This window comes from Nomascus leucogenys, chromosome 20 (assembly GCF_006542625.1).
Source record: "Nomascus leucogenys isolate Asia chromosome 20, Asia_NLE_v1, whole genome shotgun sequence".
In the NCBI taxonomy this organism is placed as follows: domain Eukaryota; kingdom Metazoa; phylum Chordata; class Mammalia; order Primates; family Hylobatidae; genus Nomascus; species Nomascus leucogenys.
The window spans coordinates 55,727,290-55,740,359 of NC_044400.1; positions in this window are offsets into that span (position 1 = coordinate 55,727,290).

The window sequence follows — 13,070 nt, forward strand, 5'->3', positions numbered from 1 at the left end:
CAGCACTGTTCACAATAGCAAAGATTTGGAACAACCCAAATGTCCATTAATAATAGACTGGATAAAGGAAATGTGGCACATCTACACCATGGAATACTATGCAGCCATAAAAAAGAATGAGTTCATGTCCTTCGCAGGGACATGAACGAAGCTGGAAACCATAATTCTCAGCAAACTATCACAAGAACAGAAAACCAAACACCACATGTTCTCACTTATAAGTGGGAGTTGAACAATGAGAACACATGGACATAGGGAGAGGAACATTACACACTGAGGCCTGTTGGAGGTTGGAGAAATAGGGGAGGGATAACGTTAGGAGAAATACCTAATGTAGGTGATGGGTTGATGGGTGCAGCAAACCACCATGGCACATGAATACCTATGTAACAAACCTGCACGTTCTGCACATGTATCCCAGATCTTAAAGTATAATAAAAACAAAAAATAAAAAAAGAGAAACTTACACATTGACACATTTTCTTTTATATTTATAGATATAATTTACAAAATTAAAACTAAGTAAATAAATATGTATTGTCTCATAAAACTTGTAATTTTCTAATTGGTATACCTGTGTTTTGTTTTGTTTTCTTTTTTCCTACAAGGTACTACACTTTCTACAGTGACATTTAAATGCTTGCTTAAAAAGCCATTTTTCTTCAGCAAAAATCTTATCATAATTTGTACTAGGATTTTATCCATTTATCAAAAGTTTCCTAAGCTCCAATTGTGGCTTAACCATCTTCACATACAATGTTCATTGTCACACATTAGAAAATTAAACACTACTAGTGATAATGAAAGAAATTCATGAATTAAATCAACAACAAAACAATGCTCTAAAAACAAAATATCTTATCATTTGTAGATTCTGGTTTTGATGGTAAAGGATACATTCACTGAGAATGTATAGGGTTACATTTTCAGTTATTTTAAATGTTAGATATATATATATATATATATATATATATATACACACACACACACACCCATAATTGGGAGCTGTGTGTGTGTGTGTATGTGTGTGTGTGTGTATTCTTTTTGTAAATTGAGCTACACAAGATAGTTATGCATATTCCAAGGCACATTTTTATGTACATAAAGAACTACCTGTTATCCAGTTCACTATTATGTTTCCCTTTGACGCTAAACTAACAACACACAGTTGAATCTTACCAAACATATAATTACATCACTCAGTGAGGTAGCTAGCCCTCTCTTCTCAAACCTCATGTTCCAGAATTATAAGGTATGTACAGAGAAGTAAAATGTATTGATTTCCCCTTTTTTTTCCAGGAACTGATACTTCTTATATATTTGTGGGAAAAATTCCTCTGTCTAAATACGGTACAATACTTGGATAGCTAGATTTGATTACAAAGTATGTATTTATTGATAAAGTCTTTATTTTTTCATTTTCCTCAAATATATTTTATTTATATCATTTATTATAGACTTCTTGCATTTTCACTGAATAAAGCAAACAGTAAAGGAAACTGCATACCAACAGAGAAAGTTGCTTGGAATATTTTCATTGCCTTTCCATATATCATCTGAAATATTATCAATATGGGGCACTAAATATGTTTATGTATATATCTCGAAAGGTAATCATGTATATATGTATTGATATATGTAGAATATATATGAGATGTGTGTGCATATATGTAAGATAAGATAACTCTTACTGTATTGCTTTAATGAAAATAATAAAAATGCTTCAGAAGCAACTTGCTAATCTTCACACTCAATAAAGATGAAATACTTGCCTTTGGGCTACATAGTACTCCCTACTCTGACAATCAGTTTCATTCTCCATGAGAAAACAGAGAGAGTAAAGGAGAATGCACTAAAGTTTCAAAATTCACAAGATAGAAAGGACAACTGGTAAAGCAAAAATTATAGCAAAGGGCTTGACTTGAAAAGTAATTTTAAAAAGTAAGAATTGCCCTATATCCTTTGGTTCTTCAATGATAGACTCAAATGCTCTATTTCTGCACTGTCTCATCTGACAGGAAGCTTCTGCATTTATAAACATTATCCTAAAACTTTCTGAAAGACCTAGACCTGACCTAGTCCTCACCATCTGAATAGTAAAACATGCCAACTTTGTGTCCCCTTTTTTCAGATCAGGCAATGTAATTAAAAATGAGTCACACTTTGGGAAACACAGAAAGACACCTTTTCTTGAAATTTAGGTACAGTGCTATTTCTGGTAGATTCCAGTGGTCTAATTTATTCAAATGCCCAACAATAACCCAGCAGGGACAGTGCCTGGGGTCCTATCATAAAGTTTCTGTCTCTCAAACTACTTTCTTGAAATAAAAAAGCTATGGAAATAATTTTCCCATGGCCTTCTTTGTCCTTCAATAGAAGCAAAAATGAAATAATCTCTTCCAGCAGTCTGTGTGGCCCCATTGCTCCTCAATCCATTGTAACAATCCTACCTCTTTGTCTAGAATGAGACCACGCTCAAAAGGCGGAAATGTCAGCATAAAAAAGGAAAATAGTTTGAAAATCAAAACTGCAGAATAAAAACACTGTAAACTTCCACAATCAGCGTAGTGCATAAACATGTTTCTGCTCTCTCTGTGGATATATAATATATAATATACACACACACACACACACATATATATATCAGACACATATGATATATATACATAAGTAATTACATTGCCTATATGTTCATATCCTACATAAAATAAGTACTAAATACATAATTATAGTCCCTAGAGGCACATTTTTTTTCTTTCCAAGTATATTTTCCAAAATGTCAACTACTGATTCTTCTTTGAAGGAACTCAACAAATAATAATGATGAGATTAATGGGAACTCCTTAAAATATAACATGGGTGACAAAACAAAACCCCAAAATAAAGAGATTCTCAAGAACACAAAGAAAGCAAGTTTATTGATGCCTGCATTCAATTACTGTACTATAAAGCTTTCATTTCTTTGAAAGAACCTATTATTTTTCAAAATAATGTACAGTCCCAGCAGGTGCCATCGTGGTGGGTTGTGCATGCTCCATCTCCGCCAAACTCCAGTAATTATTTAGACCAGTCGGACTCTGTGTATACTCTGCACAGAATCACCATTCGTTACATCACTTCAGATTGTTTGTTGGATCTTATTGTTAGGATCGTGACATTCATTACTAGAGACTAAACCCATGATTACACAGTTTGTCAAAGTCTTCAAGCAATACAGTATTTGAAAAAGAACAAGCAGAATTAGTTTCCTATTGGGAGCTCGAAGAAGCAACAGAAAAAAAAGAAAAGAATTTTTAAAATACATGTTACTTTGTCACCAAATAGTGACAGCTCTACTTTCACCCAAATGTCAGTCAGATCAGCAAAAGTACACAACATTTAAGAATAATCAATCTATGCGGTTTTAGCTGTAGTATAGCTTTGAAAGTTCACTTTTCCAAAATATTATACTTTCTACAACCAAATAATACCTATTACATACGGCGAGGTTTTGTTTGTTTGGAACAGATAAATGATATGAGGAAATAAGAGGTGATATTGGAATGAGACAATACACTACATTACATAAGGAGACAGTCATTTCATATAAGGCCCATGTAATAACTATTTTATTTCAATGGGTCTTTCAGTAATATTGTCATAACCCTACTGAAGTGAGAAAAGTGTAAACAATTCATTATAAACATTAGATCAACTATTGACTACTGGAACTTCCCTATTTTCAAAAGAAATTCCAGAGATTATTTCTTAGTCACATCCACTATGCCTTCTAATTCAACACTTATATAGCAATCTGCATAGTACTTTGTTCATGGTTTTACTTTATTTTTTGGTTTTTGGGGGTAATAAAACCAAGTTTCTCTTCAATGGAGTATAAACGTGAAGAAAGTTGGCAGTGTCTGCAAAATGGAATATTTAATACCTATGAAATGCACTCATTGCCAAGGAAAACAACCTACATTATAGACAATGGCTTAGGACTTTACTTTCTTCAGATGACCATTTACTCTTCAGATTACCCAGGCCTATCAAAAGATGCTGCAGCATGTCCACTTAGCTTGAATTCTCTCTGTTTCACTGTGAGTGGATTTGCTAATTGTTGTTTCTTTTCCTTTAATTAACTCAGTCCTCACTCCATGCTGTAAGCTGAACCTAGGGAAGCTAAGTGCCTTTGATACCTTTTTCCAGATACTGTTTATTCTTCGTATAGATAGTCTTCATCTCCCACCTTTCTTTCTGAATTTTGTTCTTCCTTGTGGTACTATACTGCTGGAGGTAATTTTCCTTAAAATTCAACTCTACAGTTACCTTGGCTTTTTCCATTTATCTTGCTAGAATTTTAAGGAAACCATGTATGTATAAATTGTGTATTATTAGTAATTCTGAGAATGACAAGAGAGAATATTAAAGTCAAATGACCTATAAATGATACCATATCTGAGATCAAATTGTGATTGGAATTTATAAGGTCACCTGAGTGTCATATGATGTGTGTGTTGTTTGTGGGTGTGTAACAACAATGTCCTCATTGCTGCCTCCTCCTTCTCCTCCTCTTCCTCCTCCTCCTCCTCCTCTTCTTCCCCTTTATCCTCTTCCTCCTCCTCCTTTCTCTCTTTTTCTACTTTCCCAGTCATTTAAGGCCCGGGCTTTCTCTATAATAACTATGTTTTTTTCTACCCTGGTGTTATTGATTCCTGATATTTCATTTTGAACAATATAAAATGAACCATTCTTGTTTGGGACTTGACTTTCACAATTCAGCTATTTCTGCTTCACAGGTATGCAGATTTAACAAATTGTCTTGGCTCCCTGCAGTTTCCAATTATTACAGTTTACATGTTTTAAATTAAACTGTGGGCCTCAGGCTGCTCTGGGGAGGAAGTCAGTATAGGATTCCTTGTTCTGGCATGCTGAGACCACAGAAGAATGGGTCCCAAGCCCAATGAAGTTCCAGAGAGGAAACACATCATAAGAGCTCAAGAAAAGTACTTCAGCCCTGGGAGAAAAACCCCTTGTAATTGAGCCAGCATTTCAAGAGTAAGAATAAGTTTTAGGGGGAATGACTCTGTCTTATATTTTAAGTGGACTGTAGACTATAAAATGTCAGCAGATATGAGGCAAAGCATGTCTTAGGGCAGGTAATGAAGAGTTGAACAGAAGAGACTCTCGGGTTACCTGGCATTGAGTATCTATCTTTTATAATAAGATATAAATATATCTGAATGTTTCAGTATAATATTTTCTATTAAAATAAATTCATCAAATAATTTAACACTTCTTTGCAATTTCATTTTGGTAACCTGATAGCAAAAAGCAGAATGCCCTTCCTGCCCATTAATGGATGAACTAAATGTTTGAATTATAGTAACTGAAATTTGGAGAAATATTAAAAATTTTAGGCTTGAACACCGTTTCTTTTGCACCGATTTTAATCCTTAGATCCGATCCAGAACAATTTCAGCATGTAATTGTCCAGCTGGAATATGATATGTCCACTTATGCGTATTGCTTTTTACCTAGTGACACACGGCAACACTAGGTGGCCTGTTTCTTCAGGAGAAGAGTAAGGTGAAGAAGATGTGGCTGGGAAACAACACACCATTGATGATTTGCATGAATTGTCTTATTATTAAAACAACTTAAAGATCATGATGACTATGGGCAATAGGCTTTTTCGTCATCAAAAAGTGGTCACCATTCTGTGATTCAGTTAAGAATTGGAATTCTTTTTGGTCGGCTTCCATCAGTGCTCCCTCCTCCTGCCCTATCTCACTACCAGGAGAGTCTTAGAGGATATTCTTGCTTAGAGTCTGTATTGCTTTTTCTCTGAGTTCCTACATTTTCTTTCATGAGACAATTTAGGATGAAGGTAGTACAGTTATATTTTCCAGCGACAAAACTATTTTCTTTTCTTACTTAATTTAGCATCTCAGATACTCTCATGTCTCAGATACTCCCACGTTATTGACTAACTTGACTTTTTTTTTTTTTTTGGCAGAGTCTTACCCTGTAACCCAGGCTGGAGCACAATGGTGTAATTAGAGATGACTGCAACCTCAACCGTTTAGACTCAAGTGATCTTTCAAACTCAGCCTCCAGAGTAGCTGTGACCACAGGCATAGGCCACGATGCCTGGCTAAGTTTTAAAAATTTTTAGAGAGATTCGGTCTCTCTATGTTGCTTGTCTCCAGCAGGGCTCAAGTGATCCTCCCTTTTCTGTCTCCCAAAGTGCTGGGTTTACAGGGTGAGCCACTGCGCCTTGCCTAACTGTGTTTTAAAGTAGCTCCTTTGCAGATTGATATGTGGAAATATTTTTATTGTTATTTTCATGGATAAAGTATTCTCAGGAATGTGGGCAAAGATTAAGGATTAAAAGGAAGATGTTGGCACTAATAGGTACCACATTAAACAAAGTTCTGACAGAAGTATTTCTGGCTTAAGGAACTAGAGGAAGAGGTTAAGAGTATAACAAAGTAAGCAAAGTATAAGACAAAAGTTTAAACAGAGAAGAACCAGAGACCAGGCTTCTAAAAATTTGTGCATAAATGCTGCCCAAATCTCTGGCTGACTCCCAAATAAGATAAGAATCAAGGAAGACTACATGCATCCTAGTTAAATGAAGGAACAGACCAGATTTTACCTGCCATCTGATAGCAAGTACAGTCAACTTAATTGTCTGCTAAACTCAGTGAACAAACAAATAAAAGTAATACTCTTTAGAAGAAGAAAATATAGCTAGGCGTGGTGGCCCACAGCTGGAATTCCAGCACTTTGGGAGGCCGAGGCAGGAGTGCTGCTTGAGCCCAGGAATTCGAGACTAGCCTAGGCAATATGGCGACAAAAAAAAAAAAATACAAGAAAAAAATTGGCCAGGTGTGGTGGCACACGTCTATAAGTCCAGCTACTTGGGGGGCTGAGGCAGGAGGGTCTATTGAGCCCAGGAAGTTGAGGCTGCAGTGAGCCATGTTCACACTACAGAACTCCAGCCTTGGTGACAAAGGGAGACCTTTCTCAAAATATATAAGAGAATATAGAGTGTTTAATATGGTAATCACAATGTTTAGTAAATGATAAAATCAAATAATGAAAAGAAAAAAATCATGCTTTCTGAAAGAAAAGACATTTAAGGAAATCAGTTTTAGAATGACCCAGATGTGAAAATTTTCAAATACGAATTTTCTTTAGCTCAGCCATATAACCATGCTCAGTGATATAAAAGGGACTATGAATAGAGTGAATGCAAAGTATATTTGACCTATTCTCCTGAGAGTAAGAACCAAGGAAAAAAAATTAAACAGACTATCAAAGTAAGAAAAATGTGAAGCCAATGTGTGAAGTTGGGGGATTGGATAGTGGGGAGGAATTAAATACACACACACACACACACACACACACACACACACACTATTCCAGTTGTATGAGACTGAAGCATGACTTGCATAAGAAAAATACAGTAAGCTTTTGAAAAGAGAGAATATGTATTTCCTGGAAGGACAATTTAAAATTGTACTAAAAAATAAATTAATATCCTAGTGTTTTAGATGTATATGCAAAAATAAATTCATAGCCAAATACTTAGAAAAATGTATAGTTCTGGGTGAAGTAAATGAAAAGAAAGAGGAGGTACATTTATATAATTTTCTCTTAGTCTTTTGTGCCTTGTGGCAGCTGATGGGATGGGGGCCAGGGACTGTGTTACTATTATTTGGATTACTGATGTAAAATACCATAAAAATAGGATAGCTAACTCATGTAGCAACTAAGATTTACATAACCTTTGATCTGATGTGACATTTCTTTTATTTAGGGAACAACGCTTGCTGAAATTTCTCCCTGCATCTTGAAAGAAAGAAAGAATGGCATCACGACTGGCTCTCCAGAGATACAATAATTATGGTAATCAATGTCAGTTAAGAAATAATCATTAGACAGTGTAAGTGTGTAAGTGTTGAATTGCAAAATAAAAACCACAAAAAATATATCCCACTGTCTTTTAGTATAGAAATAGATTGTCATAGCCTGTGTTCTCCACTAAGCAAAGCCTGATTAAAAAATTTATTGTCATAACTTTATGAGGAATACAATTCCAGAAACAGAAGCAAAGCAAAAGGGCGGTGAGGTAGAAATGCCAACAAGCAAACACAAATGTATGTTATTGAGTAGCTATCCCAAGCATATATGACTACTCAATCATGCAATCCCATCCTTCAAATGAACTTCACCTACTTTTCTGTAAATAGAGTATTTATATTGCAATTGTATAATATCTGAGTATACCTATTTCACCAATCACAGAAATCACAGTTTTCTATTGTAAAATTTCTTTTAATTATTTAAATTGACCTACCTTCTGATGTGCTTTTCACCCTTAGTAATACTATGATTTATTTGCCATAGATTTCTGAAGATCAATGTACTTTGATTATATTTTCAGTTTTTTAATTCCCTGGTGATGGTGCTGTTAGGCAGACATGAGCAGAGGAAAAGAGAGCCCCCTACCCCACTGCCTCCAGCAGGAATGTCTGGTGACCAACAGGTCGTGGTCAGGCGTTTGTTAAACTGTCTCTCTAAAACAATAATTATCACAGCTGGCGCCAGGGAAATGCAGTGTTCCAATAGATAGAACACACCAGATACTGGTGACCAGCAGCTTCCCAGTAAGATCTCAGGAGCTGGGCAAAGTGGACTCAAGCATGCACGCTAAGAGGCAAAATAGTGGAGTTCAGCTGGTGTATGATCTTCCAGGAACACCTAACCGATAAGGGAAGAACGCCTCAAGTGAGCATGAACACAACTTCCATAAACACACTGTGCATGTGGCCCCTCCTAAGTGCTGGCAGGCCACTGCACATGCAGAAAGCCTACCCCAATAAAAGAATCAGGAAAAAAGAACAAACATGCCAACAAGTAAAACCCCAAGTCGAAGGTCAAACCGTGCATGTGAATCTCTCCAATTGCCCACTTGGCCCTATTTCAAGTGTACATTACTTCCTTTCATTTCTGCTCTAAAACTTTTTAATAAACTTTCAATCCCACTCTAAAACTTGCCTCTCACTCTCCCTTAGGACCCCTCAGTCAAATTATTTCTTCTGAGAAGGCAAGAATTGAGGTTGCTGCAGACCCAAAAAGATTCGCTGCTGCTAATGGTACCACCTTGTCTCTTTGTTTCTGGAACTCCACATTCCTTTGGATGTACACAGGACCACTGGACAATTCTCAAGGACGATATCATCCCCAAACAACCTACACAAGACTAGGAACACCAAGCTTCTCACAGTTGCAAGTGTCATCACGAGAACACTGTTTATTGCTTTAGTGTAGTGTAGTGATGGCCTTTGACCCATCCCGAGGAAATTTATCAAGTGCTGAGCTCTCATATCTTACATAATAAAAACATAAAACATTCCCACATCCTAGTGCTGTTTGACCATTTTTTCAAAACTGTGCCAATAAAGCTCTGGCATCTACAAATCACTTACTTTTACTAGGACACTTCAAGTCTAAGTTTGAAGGAGCCATTCTACAGGGTATTAGAAATACTTTTCCATCCTCTCCATGTTCATGGGTTCATTATGCAAAAGATCAAACCTGAAACACTAGTTCAGGCCATGATGGGAATGAGGGGTTCAGATACGCCTCATTATACCTTCCTCCCTTTGGATTTCAGGCATAGCTGACCAGCATTAACATTAAAATAGAGACCTTAAGACTGACAAAACAGACTCTTTGTAGCAATAAGTTACCACCATGACAGACCGCAGGCCCTAAAATAAATCAAAGTATTTTACCCCAAAATATATTTCTTTGACATATTTTGAAATGGCCCTGCAAAGCTCTCTCTTGTGGGAAACACCAACATTCTGCAGAAAATCCCTTCCCTTTCCAGGTCTTTTTCCTGATCTAGGAGAGAATAAACTAAGAGTCTGTCACTTTTTTATTCTGATAAAATGTATTTTTAATCTATTGTCTCTCAAGCTCAATACCTGGAGGCTTCATCTACATAATAAGAACCTGGGTCTCCACAACCTCTTATCTTAATCCAGACTCTCCCATCTATTGATTCCAGGTCTTTAGATAAACTCTTTCAACCAACTGTCAGTCAAAAAATCTTTGAATCCATCTATGACCTGGAAGCCCCTACTTAGATTTGTCCTGCCTTGCTGGACCAAATCAATGTACATCTTACATGTATTGATTGATGTCTTATATCCCCCTGAAATGTATAAAACCAAGCTGTAGTCTGACCATCTTTGGCATGTTCTCAGTATTTCTGGGGACTGTGTTATGGGTCATAGACACTAATATTTGGCTCAGAATGAATATCTTCAAATGTTTTACAGAGAGAAAAAACAGGGTCAGAGGCAAAAACTTATAGTAAGTTCTTTAAGAAGAAATTCTACTGTAGTAGTTAAGGTAAAAGGGATTGAGATAAGAAAGAAGGGAAATTAACTTGGTGCCAGGATCAAATAATTATGCAGTCTTGCGGGCTTCTCTTTCAAAAGGTTGTATAAAATAGCACATCCTGGGAAGTCATTAGGAGGAAGAAGGAATAATTTATTTTCTATTTCTCATTAACTATTGCCCCAAATTCTTTTCTACTGAACTTTAATTTCCCATCTTTCTTGAATGTTCACATATTCTTCTTAAGCAAGTCCCACAGAAAATCGTGGTCTAGCAGCAACGGGGGGTCCCAGTATTTTTGCAGCTCTTTTACTCTGTTAGTTCAGTGAGTAGGAATGCTCCAGCTCTTTCACTCTCATAATTAGGTGAATTCCTACTTCTTGTCCCATGACTGAGAAGAATGAGGTATGCAGACCTGGAGAGTGAGTAGGGCAGAGTAGAATTTATTCAGTGACAGAAAAACTCTCAGCAGCAAGAGGGGAGCTGAAAGTGGATTGGCAGACATGAGGCTGAGTTTAGGGGGTTTCATGGGCTTGGAACAGAGAGGTGTATGCTCATTAGTCTGTGGGAGGTTTTGGAAAAAGTGCCATTTAGAAAAAGGCATAATAGTGTACAGAGCCAACTGGGGGAAGGTAGGTATATGTAAACTAGGTGAAAGATAAGGACCAATTAGGAGAAAGCATGCCAAATGGGGGTGGGAATTCTCACTTCAGTCCATGGATTCTATCCAAAATTGATGGCTTGGTTTTTAACTTTGTTTGAAAATTAGGTTTTTAGCTTTAGACTATCCTTAGATTGAAGCATGACTTTCACCAGGGACCCATCACTGTCTATCTAGGAATTTGCCTGCCTCCTGTTGTTATTAGTATCAGAGTGAACTCAGGCCATACCTATAAAAATTTGGTCCTCGAAATACTAGCTAGGGTAAAATAAGTGGTGAAGAGCCCTAAAGTGAGATTGAGAGAATGTGGGATGGTGCATCAGAAATGTCTTCGCTGATTGTACCCAAGCATACATCAAATGTAGATGAAAACTTCAAAGTACATGCAAAGTTTTCATTGCACTAAAAATGTTCAGTTGTTAAGATATCTAAAGCAACACACAATGAGCAATTTTAGCCCTGAGATTCTAATGAGAAATTTAAGCTTTTCTATGTGAGGTTTTCCTATGTGCACAGAGCAACCCCCCACTCCCATTAGAGACATAAAAGTCAAACTGGCAAAACTCAACCTGAATAAATAGAGAAATGAAACAAACAAATGAAGAATAGAATAGTGTCAGAACAGTAGTAGTCAAAGATACAAATTTTGCTGAGCTAAATTTCAAAATTGAAAGGGCTCTCCAAATTATAAATGAGTTGAATGACAATATTCATTCATGAGTTTAGCTTTAAAAAGTTGGGCTAATTTAAAAAATCTGTAAGTAGTCAGACACTTAGGGAAAACATTTTATCTAGGGATAAACATAGAGTGTTTATCTGGATCCCTTAAATAGTGCATCTAGAAGACAATGAATTAAGATATACGTAAGTTGGAGCATGAAGGCAGTCACATTTGGCCAGTGGTGTATGTCAAGTGTTCACAGCAACGGCCAATACATATCAGATGCCCAATAAATACTTTTTCAAAGAATAAATGAATGGGCCGGGCATGGTGGCTCACGCCTGTAATCCCAGCACTTTGGGAGGCCAAGGTGAGTGGATCATGAAGTCAGGAGATCGAGACCATCCTGGCTAACACGGTGAAACCCCATCTCTACTAAAAATACAAAAAAAAAAAAAAAAAAAAAATTTGCCTGGCGGTGGCGGGGGCCTGTAGTTCCAGCTACTTGGAGCTACTCGGGAGGCCGAGGCAGGAGAATGGCGTGAACCCGGGAGGTGGAGCTTGCAGTGAGCCGAGATAGCGCCACTGCACTCCAGCCTGGGCAACAGAGCAAGACTCTGTCTCAAAGAAAAAAAAAAAAAAGAAAAAAGAAAGAATAAATGAATGAATGTTAAGGGAGAAAACAAGTGATATAAAATTACTGACTAAATATATAAATAGGATTAAATACAATAGTTTTAAAATCAGCCTGTATATATATTTTGAAAGTGATGTGTGGACTTTACTTTAAAATATCAATATTTATAATATAACAGAAGTTATATATTATAATATAATATATAATATATAATTATTTAAATTTATGACAAATAATTACACATACTACCAAAATATTTCATAATGTTACATAGTTTAGAAATTATTTTAAAGAGTACATGATCAAAAATATTTAGAGACTGCTGGCATAGAAAGTATTAATCTTCAAAAATGCAGATTAGTGGAATCTGTTGAATGATTATTCATGTAATCCTTTGTTCATTCAGCACTGAGATCCCTTCTGTAGCTGGCAACATGATACGCATTGGTTTTGCAGTGATGAGCAAGTGAGACTTGGTCTCTCCCTGACAGAGCTTCTGGGTTAGCAATAGACTGTTAATGATACTAAAGGAATAGTACAAGTGGGAAATACTAAAATTTACTACATTAAAATATTATTTTAACCTCACGAGAATACCTAATAAATCAAATGGAATCAGATATAAATCCTTATGTATCCATGGAGGACGCCCAAGCTGTTATTTTTTTTTTTTAAAATACATCTCTAGAATAGTTACTTATAAAATCTCA